Source organism: Chiloscyllium plagiosum, unplaced genomic scaffold, assembly GCF_037043375.1.
Source record: "Chiloscyllium plagiosum isolate Xiang-an unplaced genomic scaffold, Cpla_swu_hap1 HiC_scaffold_31, whole genome shotgun sequence".
Taxonomy (NCBI): domain Eukaryota; kingdom Metazoa; phylum Chordata; class Chondrichthyes; order Orectolobiformes; family Hemiscylliidae; genus Chiloscyllium; species Chiloscyllium plagiosum.
Genome location: NW_028270169.1, coordinates 41,217,424 through 41,235,005, shown reverse-complemented (window position 1 = coordinate 41,235,005; position 17,582 = coordinate 41,217,424). Strand labels below are relative to the sequence as shown.

At 41.0% G+C, this 17,582-nt stretch overlaps 1 long non-coding RNA gene across 1 annotated transcript in view; it reads left to right on the top strand.

The window, feature by feature from the left end:
* Window positions 1–2,261: 2,261 nt before the first annotated feature.
* The window catches only part of LOC148141912 (uncharacterized), an 86,319-nt gene continuing 70,998 nt past the window's right edge, over window positions 2,262–17,582 (top strand). The window contains exon 1 of the long non-coding RNA XR_015752384.1: window positions 2,262–2,305. This is a non-coding gene — a long non-coding RNA (uncharacterized LOC148141912). The remainder of the gene's footprint in view (window positions 2,306–17,582) is intronic.

Genomic DNA, 17,582 nt, shown 5'->3' with positions numbered 1-17,582 from the left:
CACGACATACAGCAAGTGCATCAATGAGTTGTAGAGTTTAGGCAAAACAGTTTTAGGCAAAATCCACCCTAGAATAGCAGTGGAGGAGGACTCCTGAGCCAGAGCTCATCCACTCTGACTGCCTTTCTTTCTTCTTTTCTCTCTTTTTTTTTTTTCTTTTGTTTTTTTTTAATTTTCTTTTCTCCACTTACCTCTGAAGGGAGCTCAGTTCGGGAGGCCATGGTGGTGGTGGCAGTGGCTGGAGGCTTTGGCAGCTGGCCATGAGGTGGCTGATGTGCCTGGGGAGAACTCTGGTGGCCAGCCACATCGTGACTTCTTCAAGATTTGGGGTGTGAATGCACCTGGGGACCCAGAGCGGTTCCTGCTAGAATCCTATTCATGTGAGTTTGAGTGCGGGAGCAGGCAGCCCAGGGCGGTTGGTGGCAATAGTGGGTGAAGGCAGGGTGGAGTGGCCGATGACCAGAACAGAAGCAGGCAGCCTGGAACAGCCAGTGATGAGAGTGAGAATCAGCAGCCTAGGGCAGCCGGCAGAGGCAGAAGCAGGCAGCCAGCAGTGGAGGCAGAGACAAGATTGAGTTCAAAGCAGCAGAAATAGAGTCCTTGTGAGGAGTGTGAACCCACCATGACCAGGTGTTTATGGATTGTGGTGTGGAACTCTTAACTGTGTTGCTTTGTTTTTCCACTTTTTAGTAAGAAGGACTGAAATTTTAAACTCTTAAACCTTTTTTTCCTTATTTTTCTGCTTTTCACGTAAGATTCTGTACCTAGGTACCTTTGTTACTAAAATGGCGCCATACATGGTGACTAGTAAACTTTTCACTGTACTTACGAGAGTACATGAGATAATAAATCTAATTCTAGAATTCAGTTCAATGCGTACAATTTCCAAGGATTGCCGAAAGCAGTGACTGAGATACAGCTGCGGCGAGATGAAGAACCGCCTGGAGTCTATCAATCAACTGATACTGAAGAAGGAAATCTGGCACCTGACTTACAAATCTATAATACCAACCAAAGGCCCTGGCAGAAGTCCCATTCCAAAGCCTCCAACTGTGAACTCAGCCCAGAAACTTTAATTTAGTACAAAACAGCCAATAGAGCCAAAACAAGAAAACACTGCACTCTCAGTTCTGAAGATCAAGATGTAAGATTAGCTTGGATAAAGATAAGAAATAGCAATGTTAAAAAGTCTCTTGTGGGAGTAGTTTCTGGAAAGAGTATACAGAATGAAATAATGGAGTCTTGTGTGAAAGGTACAATGATAACCATGCATGACTTTAATTTATGTATAGATCAGACATATATCAGATTGGCAAAGGTAGATGGGCTGGCAAACAAGTAGGCTGCTCTGTTTTGAATGGTGCCAATGTTCAGTAATTTTGGAGCTACTTTCAGCCAGGTAAGTGCAAAGTATTCCAGCACACTTCTGACTTGTATCTTGTAGATGATGGATAGACTTTGGAAAGTTAGGAGGTGAGATATTCTCAAAGATTCCTAGTCTCGGAGCTATTCTTATAGCCGTTGTATTTGTATGGCAGGTCTAATTTGGTTTCTGGTCAATGGTAACCCTAATTCTCTGTTTTGAATTCCATTTGATAATTTTGTGCAATCTGACCAGACCATTGATATTTTCCTATAGACTGCAGCTTTCTTCCTTGCAATTAATTATATGGCAAATGTTTGATAATCTGTCTTATCCTTCATCAAGAGCCTTTCATTGAAGTCAGTGTACCAGATGTACCACAAAATATACCAACTGTACCAAACAGTGTTCAGTGCTTCATCCAGCAATACTTCATCTAGAATAAGTATCCCAGTGCATTTGCTTCTGCAATAAGATGCCATGACAGAATTGCTGAGGACATGACCACATCTAAATCTGCAACTCTGGAAGCTAAATATGCAGTGGAGTTGCCTGGGGACTGGCCAGCTTTTTCATGCAATTTGTCAGAGTGATAAAGAATATGTATTTACAATAATGCTTTGTAGTTACCATAGCTACCTTTTAGCATTGAATGGCATTTATTGTCTTTAGCTGTCCCTCCTAGATAATCTGCACTGTTCTTTTTCGATACTTCCTATCCTTCGAACCCTACAATCTTACTCTTCTACTATTGCCAAAAGAACTCCAGAGATGCTTTCAAGAATTTGGGAGCTATTCCAGCTGTGACACCCTTGAGTCTGTTACTGTTTTAGGATTCCTTGTTGAAAATGGATGCTGCACATTTAAAAGTTGTAACATACTTTTTTTTTATCCATCCCATCAGGTGCGGCATGCCAGATTGGATTTTCTGTCCCAGAGGTGGTAAGAACATAGAACATAGAACATAGAACAATACAGCACAGAACAGGCCCTTCGGCCCACGATGTTGTGCCGAACTTCTAACCTAGATTAAGTACCCATCCATGTACCTATCCAAATGCCGCTTAAAGGTCGCCAATGATTCCGACTCTACCACTCCCACGGGCAGCGCATTCCATGCCCCCACCACTCTCTGGGTAAAGAACCCACCCCTGACATCTCCACCCTTCACCTTAAATTTATGTCCCCTTGTAACACTCTGTTGTACCCAGGGAAAAAGTTTCTGACTGTCTACTCTATCTATTCCTCTGATCATCTTATAAACCTCTATCAAGTCACCCCTCATCCTTCGCCGTTCCAATGAGAAAAGGCCGAGAACTCTCAACCTATCCTCGTACGACTTCCTCTCCATTCCAGGCAACATCCTGGTAAATCTTCTCTGCACCCTCTCCAAAGCTTCCACATCTTTCCTAAAGTTAGGCGACCAGAACTGCACACAGTACTCCAACTGTGGCCTAACCAAAGTCCTGTACAGCTGCAACATCACTTCACGACTCTTGAATTCAATCCCTCTGCTAATGAACGATAATACTCCATAGGCCTTCTTACAAACTCTATCCACCTGAGTGGCAACCTTCAAAGATCTATGTACATAGACCCCAAGATCCCTCTGTTCCTCCACCTGACTAAGAACCCTACCATTAAACCTGTATTCCGCATTCTTATTTGTTCTTCCAAAATGGACAACCTCACACTTGGCAGGGTTGAACTCCATCTGCCACTCCTCAGCCCAGCTCTGCATCATATCTAAGTCCCTCTGCAGCCGACAACAGCCCTCCTCACTGTCCACAACTCCACCTATCTTCGTATCATCTGCAAATTTACTGACCCACCCTTCGACTCCCTCATCCAAGTCATTAATAAAAATTACAAACAGCAGAGGACCCAGAACTGATCCCTGCGGAACTCCACTTGTAACATAGATGCATGTACATTAGGAGCACGACTAGGCCACTTAGTCCCTCAAGCCTGCTCCACCGTTCAATAGGATCAGATCCAGTCAAATTACTCCACTTCCCATCCTCAATAACCTTTCACCTCTTTGCTCAAGAATCCATCTATCTCTGCCTTAAAAATATTCAAAGACTGCTTTCAGTCAACTTTTAAGGAACAGATTTCTAAACACTAAAAACCCTAATTCTAGGTTGTCCCACTAGAGGAAACCCTTTTTTTCCAAATGAATATTATCAAGACCTCTCAGAATTTTCTATGTTTCAACCAAATTATAGTTTACTTTTCTAATTCCGGAGGATACAAGCCTAAGCCTGTCCAATCATTCCTCATCACACAGCCCACACATTTCAGGTTTTAATCTGGTAAACCTTCTCTAAACAGCCTCCATCACATTTATACCTTTCTTTAAATAGGGGAACTAGCACTGGTCTCAATACTGCAAATGTGGTCTCACGAGTGGCTTGTATAGCTGAAGCTTGACTTCCAAACTTTTGTATTCAATTCTTCTCACAATAAATGAAACCTTTCTACTTGCTTTTCCAAATACTTGTCATACCTGCATGCTAACCCCTTGTGAATCATACACAAGGGCACCGAGATCCCTCTGCATCTCAGGGCTGTGAAATCTCTCACCCTTTAGATAATATGCTTCCTTTTTTTTTAAGGTTTACTGTCCAAGTAGGCAATTACACATTTTTCCATGTTATACTCCGATTCACCTATTTGGCCTACTTTTCACCTCCAAATGTTGCCCTCACAACTTACTTTCCTACTTACCTTGTGTCAGCAGCAAATTTAGCAACCATACTTTTATAAATTGTAAAAGGTTGAATTCGGAGCATTGATCTTTGTGGCACAGCATTGGTGTCACAGTGACTCAGTGGTTAGCACTGCTGCCTCACAGCACCAGGGTCCCAGGTTAAATTCTAGCCTCAGGTGACTGGCTGGCTGTGTGGAGTTTGCACATTCTCCCCATGTCTGCGTGGGCTTCCTCTGGGTGTTTTGGTTTCCTCCCACAGTCCAAAGATGTGCAGCCCAGGTGAATTGGCCATGTTAAATTGCCCATTGTGTTAGGTGCATTAGTCAGAGGGGGGTGGGTTGCTCTTCGGAGGATCAGTGTGGACTTGTTGGACTGCAGGGCTTGTTTACACACTGTAGGGAATCTAATCTAATTTAAATCTTGTCAACTGGAATGTATGTTTTCTCCTTCCTTGGCCAGACAATATTGTAAAAATGTCAATATGCTATCCCCAATACCATTAGCTTTTATTTTCTGCACTAATGTTTGATATGTCACTTTATCAAATTCCTTTCAGAAATCCAAATTCAGTACTTTTACTAGTTCCCCAATATCTATGGCATATTTTACTTCCTCTAAAAAAAACTGTAAAAATTGGTTAGATATGATTTCCCTTTCACAAAATCATGATTACTTTGATTACTTCTAACTTTTCTAATGTCCGCTCTAATATCTCTAATGTCTTGAATCTTGATAGGAAAGCCTATACTTTCCTTTTCTGTTTCCTTCCCTTATGAATGAAGGAGTTGCACTTGATACTTTCCAATGAAATGGAACCTTCTTCAAACCTAGGGACTTTTGGAAAATTAAAATCAAGACATGAATTATCTCATTGGGCAAGCTTTTAAGATTTTAAGATGAAGTTCATCAGTATCCAGGGACTGGTCAGCCTGCAACTCCAATAATTTACTCCATACCACTTCCCTAGTAATTGTAATTTCCCTCCGTTTCCCCCTCCTTTCATTTCCTAAATTTCAGCAATTACTGGAATGTTACTTGTATCATCTACAGTGAAGACTAATTTAAAATACCTTATCAATTCATCTGTCATCTCCATACTTTTTTACAGCCAATGTTCATTTTGCTAAGCTTTTCTTTTTTAATTATCTTGTAGAATTTTTGACCATCTGTCTTTATATTTCTAGGTAGCTTTCTCTCCTACTTTGTTTGTTTTCCCTCATTTAATCTTTCAGTCATCTTTGTTTTATTTAATATGCTGTCCCATCTTTCAATGTGCCACCTGTCTTTGAGAAATTGTATAATTTTTCTTTAAGTTTAGTTCTATCTTTAACTTTCTTTAAGTTTGCCAAGGATGATGGGCCTTTCCCTTGGATTCCCTTTCTTATTAATGTATCTAATGCATGTATTCTGCAATATCCCCATAAGTGCCTGCTACAACATCTCTCTCCACCTAAATTTGCGAGTGAATTTTAACTAGTTCTGTTTTTATGCCCTCATAATTATCCTTATATAAGCTTAAATAACTAACCTTGAACCACTTTTCTCACCCTAAAGCTGAATGTAAATTCAATCATGTAATGATCACTGCTACCTAGAGGCATGTCACTTTATGGTAATTAATTAATTCTGTCTTGTTATAGAAAACCAAAAATAGTATAGCCTCCTCTCTTGTTGGCTACAGAAAATGATGATCTAAGAAACTAGCGTAATTACATTCTATGAACTCATTACCTAGGTAAGCTTTGTCCTTCTGTTTACTCCACTTCATATACAGGTTATAGACCACTATATTGCCATTATTTCTTCCTCTATATTTCATCCTACCATGTGTGACTGTTTGGGGGTTTCCACAAGTGATATCTTACCTTTATCATCTGTCATTTGTCATTTTTACTCAAACTGCTTCTCCTCCCTGTTTTACTGAACTGAGGTAATCTTTCTCTATTGTGCTCATACCATCGTTAATTAGATTCCTATCTTTCCTAAATACCATACACCCTTCAATTTTCAGATTCCAGTCTCTGTCATCCTACAGCCATGTTTCTGTGATAATTATCAGATTGTACTTATTTAGTCTTATCAGTTTATCTGTTTTATTTCAATTGATACATGCATACAATTAGAGAATCTTTACTTTTATCCTTTTATGATTTTTGTAACCTCTCACCTCACTTGATTTGTATTGCCTGTCCCTTCTTGACAAAGTCTGTTTATTATTGCCCATGTAAATAAATATCTCTCCCCTTGTCTGTATTCATTGATTTACCATATCTTTCAAAATGTGATTACTTGCTCCCACAATTTCTTTCCAAACTGTGCTGCTGCCCTAGTTATGTGACTCTCTACAATCCTGCCTCTAGAACAGTTCTTTCCAAGGCAGAGGCAGTTACCTTTAATCACATATTGTATGATGTTGCAAAATACAGCCATATATTGTATAACAAAGTGTAGCCACATGTCAAAATCAAAATGGAGTGTTATAAAGGGGCTTTATGGGATTTAGCTGCATCCCTGCGGACATTCAGTCCAAGGTGACTAGGGGACTTCCCTACTCTTCGCAGGGGAGTGCTGTATAACTGGTACAGGAGATAAATCTACAATTTGGGGGCGGGGGGGGGGGGGGGGTGGGGAGGGGTGAAGGGATGATGATCTGGTGGATATCCTGAGATCAAAGCTTTCAATGGACTGATTAGAGTCATAGATGTACAGCATGGAAACACCCTTCAGTCTAACTGTCCATGCCGACCAAATAGCCCAACCCAATCTAGTCCCACCTGCCAGCACCCTGCCCATGTCCTTCCAAACCTTTCCTATTCATATACCCATCCAAATGTCTCTTAAATGTTGCAATTGTACTTGCCTCCACCACATCCTCTGGCAGCTCATTCCACACACGTACCACCCTCTGCGTGAAAAAGTTGCTCCTTAGGTCTCTTTTATATCGTTCCCCTCTCACCCTAAACCTATGCCCTCTAGTTCTGGACTCCCCGACCCAAGGGAAAAGACTTTGTCTATTTATCCTATCCATTCCCCTTATAATTTTGTAAACCTCTATAAGGTCACCCCTCAGCCTCCAACGCTCCAGGGAAAACAGTCCTAGCCTGTTCAGCATCTCCCTATAGCTCAAATCCTCCAGCCCTTGCAACATCCTTGTAAAATTTTTCTGAACCCTTTCAAGTTTCACAACATCTTTCCGATAGGAAGGAGACCAGAATTGCACGCAATATTCCAACAGTGGCCTAACCAATGTCCTGTACAGCCGCAACATGACGTCCCAACTCCTGTACTCAATACTTTGACCAATAAAGGAAAGCATACCAAATGCCTTCTTCACTATCCTATCTACCTGCGACTCCACTTTCAAGGAGTTATGAACCTGCACTCCAAGGTCTCTTTGTTGAACAATGCTCCCTAGGATCTTATCATTCAGTGTATAAGTCCTGCTAAGATTTGCTTTCCCAAAATGCAGCACCTCGCATTTATCTGAATTAAACTCCATTTGCCACTTCTCAGTCCATTGGCCCATCTGGTCCAGATCCTGTTGTAATCTGAGGTAACCCTCTTTGCTGTCCACTACACCTCCAATTTTGGTGTCATCTGCAAATGTACTAACTGTACCTCTTATGCTTGCATCAAAATCATTTATGTAAATGACAAAAAGTAGAGGACCCAGCACCAATCCTTGTGGCACTCTACTGGTCACACGCCTCCAGTCTGAAAAACAACCCTCCACCACCACCCTCTGTCTTCTACCTTTAAGCCAGTTCTGTATCCAAATGGCTAGTTCTCCCTGTATTCCACGAGATGTAACCTTGCTAATCAGTCTCCCATGGGGAATCTTGTCAAACGCCTTACTGAAGTCCATATAGATCACATCTACTGCTCTGCCCTCATCAATCTTCTTTGTTACTTCTTCAAAACACTCAATCAAGTTTGTGAGACATGATTTCCCACGCACAAAGCCATGTTGACTATCCCTATGAGTTACATGGTAAACCTGATTGGATGTGTATGTGATCAATTAATAATATTAATGGTTTGTAACAGTCAAGGTTGGCAAAAAAATTAAATGTATTCAATGAAGAAATTTAATTTTTACCTATCTTGGTTGCTTGCACCCCCCTTGTGTAAATAATAAACCTTTTGATGATTTGGATGTCCTGGGTGTCTGGTGATTCTTGGATCCTTTGATTTCTCCTTTGAGTGTAATAGTCCTCCATTTCCTGAATATTGGAGTGAGTGCCCATGAATTGGAGCACCCTTCTCCCACACCTGTCTTTGAGCATGTATTCATTTTTGTATTCCGATTTGCTCAATGTGAAGTTGTGTGTAGTTCTTTAATAATCAAAGTGTTATTACCTTTGGGGTTCTGCTTTTGATTTGGTGTCTTATGTAACTACTGTATCTTTATATATTTATACTTTTTTAATGTGAAAAGGGGAGGGTGAGAAAAGAACTGTTTTAAAAATCAAGGATACTGATGGTTTAAAAGCAAGTAATTTGATATTTATTGTGTACACTGAGTTGCAACCATGTTTGCAGACAACTTAGAGTCAAAGGATTGTGCACAGATGGAGCTTTTGCATAGCAACAAGATGATTGGTTTGTGGACTAGTGACCAGTTATTGATGACACAGGCTTCTGCTTGCCAGCAACCACGTAATTGATTCTCAGGTAACTGACCACTTGGGTTTGGGAATCAAGTCACTGAGAAGCCATCAGGTCTCCACCAGCCAGATATTCTCTCTTTGTTCTCTGAGTAAGCCTCTTGAAGCCTGAAGAAGCCCAGTTTATCTTTCCTTCTGTGTCTGCTGTGCGTCATGATTTTTAATGATAAGTCAGAGACCTTTTTTATAAGTAAACCAGCTACCATGCATCTCTCACTAAACAATGAAAGCTTCTCGAGAAGGGCGATTTGAGAAATAGCATTCTGACCAGAATAGGAATCGTAAGAATCATATCAGCAACCTGTGGGCAGGAATCACTGAACTGTTATTCCAATTTTACCCTCCATCCTTAACCATTTTTTTTCGGTGTCTGTGTGCGTGTTTCTAAGGGGATTAGAGTTTTAATTAATCCTGTTATAGATCAACAATTTGTAATTGTATACCTATAGCTAGATTCAAACCACTTGTAATAAATAGGTATTTTAGCTAAATATAGGAATCCTGCCTCTATCAACATTAATCTACAAGACAGTTAATTAGGGTATTTTTGTGTACTTATTAAAATTCTTTTACTATTCTGGTCACTCTGGGAACAGCGGGGTTTGATTTTCAGTGTGCTACCCAATGATTTGTAACACCATCTACTAATAATGACTGGGCAAAACTTCTTCCACTGTCCTCCTCGATGGTATTTACACAGGCCATTCTTCTCCACTGTTAGTTTCTCTTCAGCCCTGGGCTGATGTTCCAAACCCTGGCACTAGTAGGCAACAAAGTTTGACTCTCTCTCTGTGCTGCAAATAACAACAACATTGTCATTATATTGTTCCCTACTACCATGACATTCTGTTTTACTTTCCCATACTAGAATGCTTACTATAATGTGGTGCTATGGTCCATTAGTTCATCCACTCCGTAGTCCGCACTTATCAAAATAATTTGAAAGCATCTCAAACTTGTTGTATCTTTGCAAAGGCTGAGGCTCGTGCACTCCTCACCTCTGAGTTCTGTCTGTCTCCTTTATAGTAACAAACTCCTTTTACCAGTCACCAAATCAGAAGACTCTGTCTTAAGGGCTGTGACTTTCTCCTGGATCCAGTTGTCCAGGTAATTCTGCACCTTCCTGAAGTGTCATTGCATCTGCAGTTTGGCCTCAGCTCATAAATTCTGATCCAAAACTGCTCGAGCTGCAAACCCTAATGAAGACATGTGTGACCTGGACCTCAGATATGCAGGATCTCTCACATTCTGTAATTGTAACAATCATCTTCCCTGCCATGCTCATTGTGTTTTAATTCATTGTTTTATTCAATTTAGTTTCCATTTGTTAGATTTAATTAACCTTGCTATTTTCCTATAACATATTACATTTTTAAAATAAAACAAATCTTACCTATTTAACATATATGATAAATGCAAATTACTGCAGATGCTGGAATCTGAAACCAAAAAAGAAAAGAGCTGATGTTTCGAGTCTAACTGACCCTTTGTCAAAGCTAACTGACAAAGGGTCAGTTAGACTCGAAACGTCAGCTCTTTTCTCTCCTTACAGATGCTGCCAGATTTTTTTAGTTACCTACTTAACAGATTACCAAGCAGAAAACTCACCAAACAACTTTTTCTCTCCACTAGAATAAAAATCAATTCCTAAAGATAAGAAGTTGGAAAAAAGCAAAGTACATCTTTTCCCTCAATCCCATAGCCACACAACTACCAGCACTGTGTTCAAAGTCAGACTCCGTACTAAGTCTTGCAGACATGCCTCTGTTTTTCTGTTTCTGAATCTGAAAAGTTCGCTCAACCTGGGTACAGAAGAAAACAGTTTCAACTGGTCTCCTCAATCAGGGGAGGGTGAGGGTCAGCAGAGCCATTGGGACCTTTATGAGTGAGAGGTTTTTGGAGTAAGTTGCAGAACTCAACTCTTACTCAAGTCCTGTAAGAGGAGAGAGGATGGAGGGTCACAGGAACAACCCAGTATGGCTCGCAACCCAGTAAAGATGTTTCAGGTGGGTCACCAGGGAGGTGGTTGGTATATGAAAGGCCTAATGAACAAACTAAATTCACCAATTTATTTTGTATAATATCGACCGGTGGCATGGTGTCTCAGTGGTTAGCACAGCTGCCTCACAGCATCAGGGACCCGGGTTTGATTCCAGCCTTGGGTGACTGTCTATGTGAAGTTTGCACATTCTCCCCGTGTCTGCGTGGGTTTCCTCCAGGTGCTCCAGTTTCCTTCCACAATCCAAAGATGTACAATCCATGTGGATTGGCCATGCTAAATTGGCCATAGCATTAGGTGCATTAGTCAGGTGCAAATGGGTCTGGGTGGGTTACTCTTCAGAGGGTCAGCATGGACTTGTTGGGCCAAATGGCCTATTTCCACACTGTAGGAAATCTAATCCGCACTAACCTCATTTGATTTAAAAAGGGCTATACTCAAATGGGTGCAAATTACTACAGATGATGGAACCTGTACTGAAAACATCAAATGCTGAAGATCACAACAAGTCAAACAGCATACACCAAGAAAGAGCAAGCTAACATTTCGAGTCTAGATGGCTCTTCATCAGAGCTGAAATGAAGTGAGGAAGGGGACAGTATTTATGCTGTAGAAGAATGGGGGGGGCGGGGAGAAGGTGGGGGTGTGGTGGTGGTGGGGTGTAGGGTGCTGGTGGAGAAAAGATGTTAATAGTTCAGATTAAGTGATCAGAATGTGAGAATGGCAGATGATGGTGTACCTAACTGTCAGACTTGAAAGTAGAAAGTCCAACTGCAGTGAGGGTGGTAGAGATGAGAGAGAATGTTCCCAACTGGAGGAACAACATCTCATCTTCAGACTCCGTACTTTACAGCCTTCCTGACTTAGTATTGAGTTCAACACCTTCAAATTGTGAACCAACTCTCATTTCTTCCTTTTCTTTTAGCTTTACTTAGAGTCATAGAAATATACAGCATGGAAACAGACCCTTCAGTTCAATTTGTCCATGCTGATCAGATATCCTAACCTAATCTAGTCCCATTTGGCCCATATCCCTCTAAACCCTTCCTATTCATATACCCATCCAGATGCCTTTTAAATGCTGTAGTTGTATCAGCCTCCACTACTTCCTCTGGCAGCTCATTCCACACACACAACACCCTCTGCATGAAAAAATTGCCCCTTTAGGTCCCTTTTATATCTTTCCCCTCTCACCCTATAACCTGCCCTCTAGTTCTGGACTCCTCCACCCCAGTAAAAGACCTTGTCTATTTATCCTATCAATGCTCCTCATGATTTTATAAACCTCTTTTAGCTCACCCCTCAGCCTCTGACACTCTGGGGAAAACAGCCCTAGCCTATTCATTCTCTCCCTATTCAACCACTCCCTGTAGCTCAAATCTTCCAACCCTGGCAATATCCTTGTAAATCTTTTCTGAACCCGTTCAAGTTGCACAACTTCCTTCCAAGAGAAAAGAGACCAGAATTGCCCATAATATTCCAAAAGTGGCCGAACCAATGTCCTATCCAGCTGCAACATGACCTCCCAACTCCTATACTCAATGCTCTGACCAATAAAGGAAAGCATACCAAATGCCTTCTTCACTAACCTATCTACCTGTGACTCCACTTTCAAGGAGTCCAAGGTTTCTTTGTTCAGCAACGCTCCCCAGGACCTTACCATTCCAAAACGCAGCACCTCGCATTTATCTAAATTAAACTCCATCTGCCATTTCCTCAGCCCATCTGATCAAGATCCTATTGTACTCTGAGGTAACCTTCTTTGCTATCTACTACACCTCCAGTTTTGGTGTCATCTGCAAACGTACTAACTATACCTCCTATGTTCACATCAAAATCATTTATATAAATGATGAAAAGTAGTGGACCCAGCTCCGATCCTTGTGGCACACCACTGGTCACAGGCCTCCAGTCTAAAAACAACCCTCCTCCACCATTCTCTGTCTTCTAAGTTCAAGTGAGTTGTGTATTCAAATGGCAAGTTCTCCCTGTATTCCACGATATCTAACCTTGTTAACCGGTCTCCCATGAGGAATCTTGTCAATTGCCTTACTGAAGTCCGCGTAGATCACATCCACCACTCTGCCCTTGCAATCCTGTTTGTTACTTCTTCAAAAAACACAACCAAGTTCGTGAGACATGATATCCTATGCATAAAGCCATGCTGACTATCCCTAAAGTCCTTGCCTTTCCAAATACATGTAAATCCTGTCCCTCAGGATTCCATCCAACAGCTTGCCCACCACCATGTCAGACTCACTGGTCTTTAGTTCCCTGGTTTTTCCTTACCATATTTCTTATATAGTGGCACTACATTAGCTAACCTCCAGTCTTCCAGCACTTGACCTGTGACTATTGATGATACAAATATCTCAGCAAGTGACCCAGCAATCATTTTCCTAGCTTCCCACAGAGTTACTGGGTACACCTGATCAGGTCCTGAGGATTTATCTACTTCTATGTGTTTCAAGAAACCCAACACCTCCTGCCCTGTACATGTTGCATTCTCTGTCACCATGTCCTCTCTCCTCTTCCCCCCCCCCCCCCCCACCCCCCACCCCAGTGGGACTGTCTTCTCTTTCAAGTTCGCCAGTTAGACACACTATTATTCTGCCATTCACACATTCCGATAACTTAATGTGAACCATCAACATCTTCTCTCCACCAGCACTCTACACCCACTACTATGCCCACCAACAACCACCACAACTATAGCACAAATGCTGCCCCCTCCACACTTCACTTCACTTCAGCTCTGAAGAAATGTCATCGAGATTCGAAACTTCAGCTTGCTCTCTCTCTCTCCGTGGATGCTGTCTGCCTCATTGTGATCTCCCGCATTTGTTGTTTTAAGTACACCTAAATGGGAGGATATTTCACTTAATGATAGAGTTATATCTTGCAAATTTTGGTCATATGAAGGAATGTGCTATTAAACAGGAATTCAGTAGATGGAGAAGTGAAATGTACAGTCTGTTCTCCAACTAGACTCCTGTTTTTTCGACGCAGGTAGCAAATGTGAGATATTGCTCATCTGTCAATCAATAAACATAGCAGCGTGTATGCATTAAAGTTCATGGTCACAGGCACATTCACAGTCACTGGGAAGGATCTGACAATTATATCTGGGGCAGTTGGCAATTTTTGAAGCCATGTTTAGATGAAATAAAGCAAAGTTCTGAATATCTGTTATGGACTTCACTATATTAAATAAACATTAATTTATATTCCCATTCAATACACTTAAAACCTCTCATGTATTTAATTCCTTATGAAAACAGACCTTTGCATTCAATAAACCTACACCAAAGACAGCTAATCCTTTAATATCTCATAGCTCTCAGTCATGTATATTTTTAGCACCAACCTCATCCCACTGTGATAATGGGAGGTTGTGAAAGCAGCCAAGCTGCTATAATGATAACACTTATGATTAGATCAACAGACATCGATGGAAGTTCTTTTCTTTGAAACTTAAAGAACATTACTTAAATAAATTGACAGCTTGACTGTTCCATGGAGCTTATCTATCTTTAAGACATTTCTATATAATTTAAAGAAAATTGTAACAATTTGTAAGATCTATGAAAAGAGGTTGAATAAGCTCTGACTTTTCTCTCTGGAGAGAAGGAGGAAGTGGGGGGGTGACCTGATCGAGGCATACAAGATAATGAGAGGAATAGATAGAGTCAATAGCCAGAGACGTTTCCCCAGGGCAGGATTGACTGGTATGAGGGTTCATAGTTTTAAGATATTAGGAGAAAGGTATAGAAGGAACCTCAGAGGAAGATTCTTTATGCAGAGAGTTGTGAATGCATGGAATGCGGTGGAAGCAGAGTCATTAGTGACATTTAAGTGACTGTTGGACATGCACATTGATAGCAGTGAGTTGAGGGGTGCGTAGGTTAAGTTTTATTTTTCATTAGAATTAACCCTCAGCACAACATCGTGGGCCAAAGGGCCTGTTCTGAGCTGTACTTTTCTATGTTCTATATGTATCTGGACCCTTGCTCCAGCAAAAAATATGGTCTGTTTGAATTCAGCAATGATTTAAAATGGCCCTGCTAAGTTTGACTTTCTACCATCTGCGCCAATCATCTGGGGCAGTCCCAGCAGATTGGAAAATAGCAACTGTGACACCACTGTTTAAAGAGCGAAGTAGACAAAAGATGGGGAATTATAGACCAGTGAGCTTAACCTCTGTAGTGGGGAAGATGCTTGAGTCTATTATCAAGGAAGAAATAGCAGCGCATCTCAAAAAGAATTGTCCCACTGTACAGACGCAGCATGGGTTCATGAATTCACAAATCTTTTGGAATTCTATGAAGGCATTTCAAGCAAGGTGCACAACAGGGACCCAGATGTGATGCACCTCGATTTCCAAAAGTCCTTTGACAAGGTGCCACACATGAGGCTGCTGCAAAAGGTAAGGCTGCATGGTGTTAGGCGAAAGTGAGGACTGCAGATGCTGGAGATTAGAGTCAAGATTAGAATGGTGCTGGAAGTGCATAGCAGGCCAGGCAGCATCCGAGGAGCTGGAAAATCGACATTTTGGGCAGGAGCCCTTCATCAGGAATGGTGAAGGGATCCTGCCTGAAAAGTCTATTTTCCTGCTCCTCTGATCCTGCCTGATCTGCTGTGCATTTCCAACGCCACTCTGCATGGTGTTAGGTGTGTAGAATATTAGCATGAATAGAGGTTTTGTTGACTGACAGGAAGCAAAGAGTGGAGATAAGAGTGCTATTCTGGCTGGCAATCAATGACTCAGGGATCGGTGTTGGGACCACAATTATTTACAATTTATATAGATGATTTGGAATTGAGATCCATGTCTACGGTGTCAAAAATGACACTAAGATGAGTGGCAGAGCAAAGTGTGCAGAGGACTGTGAAACTTTGCAGAGGAACACAGATACATTGAGTGAGTCGGCAAAAGTCTTGCAGATGGACTTACAATGTTAGTAAATATCAAGTCATTCATTTTGGTAGGAGTAACAGTAAAATAGATTATTACTTGAATGGTAAAAAGTTTCAGCATGCTGATTTGCAGAGGGACCTGGGTGATGTTGTACGTGAATCGCAGAAGGTTGGTCTGCAGGAACAACAAGTAATTAGGTAGGCAAAAGGAATTTTGTCCTTCATTGCAAAAGGTGTTGAGTTTAAAAGCAGAGAGATAATGTTACAGCTGTACAAGGTGCTGATGAGGTCACACCTGGAATACTGTGTGCAGAATTGCTCTCTTAAGAAAGAATATACTGGCATTGGAGGGGGTGCAGAGGAGGTTCACTAGGTTGATTCTGGAGTTGAGGGGGTTGGCTTATGAGGAGAGCCTGAGTTGATTGGGATTATATTCATTAGAATTCAGAAGAATGAGGGGGGATCATATAGAAATATATAAAATTATGAAGGGAATAGATAAAATAGAAATACAGGTAGATAGGATGTTTCCACTGGTGAGTGAGACTAGGACAAGAGGGCATAGCCTCAAGATTAGAGGAAGCAGGTTTAGAACTGAACTGAGATGAACTTCTTCACGCAGAGGTTGTTAATCTATGGAATTCCTTGCCGATGGAAGTAGTTGACGCTACTACCATAATCACTTTTGAAGTTAAGGTAGATTTTTTTTTAAAAAATAAAGGAATTAAGGAATATGCTGAGAGCGCGGGTAAGTGGAGCTGAGTCTACAAAAAAATTGACCATGATCTTATTGAGTGGCGGAACAGGCTAGAAGGGCAGGATGGCCTACTCCTACTCTTATGTTCTTCTGTTCTAATTCTCCTTCTGGCAAAAATAGGGTCTGGCAGAAATAGAGGTGGGAATAGTAAATCCAGGTTCTCAGTGTCATTTTTATGATAATGAATATGGGAGAAGTCAGTTGCTCAATGAGGAATATATTGTAGAAATCTTCATTTGACCTGGAGAAATCTCTGAAAAGCCATTAAACCACTGTTTTTTAATGCATCTTCAAGGATGCATTCTGATAGCTGTAGCTATGAATGTTATCATGTGTAAATTGGGCAGTTGATTTTTTTGGAAGCTCCGAGCATATGTTCATGTCCCTGGTGCCCTTTTCCTTGTGGGGACAATTCATAGCCTGAGGTGAAAAGTTAATGCTCTTGAGGGAATGTATCTGATGATTCTCTAGCAGCCTTTTCAAGCAGTTAATTGGAATTTTAAGCAAGTAAATGCTGGGCTCACTGGAATCTTTGGCTAGTTTGTGCATTATTGTGACCATAGATGATTTCCAGCCACTGATGATGGATTACAACTCTAATGACTTAGTGAAGATCTCAATTGCCATTGATATAATCTTGCCAACTATCTACTGAATGTATTATTGTACATTGTATGCATGGGCAAGGAGCTTGTCCATGTTTATCACTTTAACTGCGTGTGGAAATCAACTACCCTGTTTATACATGATCACAGCTCATTTAAAGACTATATATACACTATCAGATTCATAGCAACCAAATTTGTTCGACCATTAGTGTACATGCAATCATTAAGTTGGATCTTAACTGTGTGTAATAGTACAAAACAGATGATAGTGACTAACTGCCCAATTTCCATCTTTTTAATTTTTATTTCTTTGCATAAAAAAACCAATCCTATTCTCTGATGCAGGTAATGAATGATTTAATTTTTGTACAACGTAGTATCAAAATTCCAAAAGGAATCAAGTGCTATTTTGTGACTCTCAATCAAGTTTAATTGAGTCAACTATGCAAGACATCCTTCTTAACTAACAGAAGTATTCCATCATGGGTTTAACGGTTCCAACAATCCGCCACTTGTTGACTGTGGCAATATCGCAATTCTAAGAACTGAAGAGGCCCT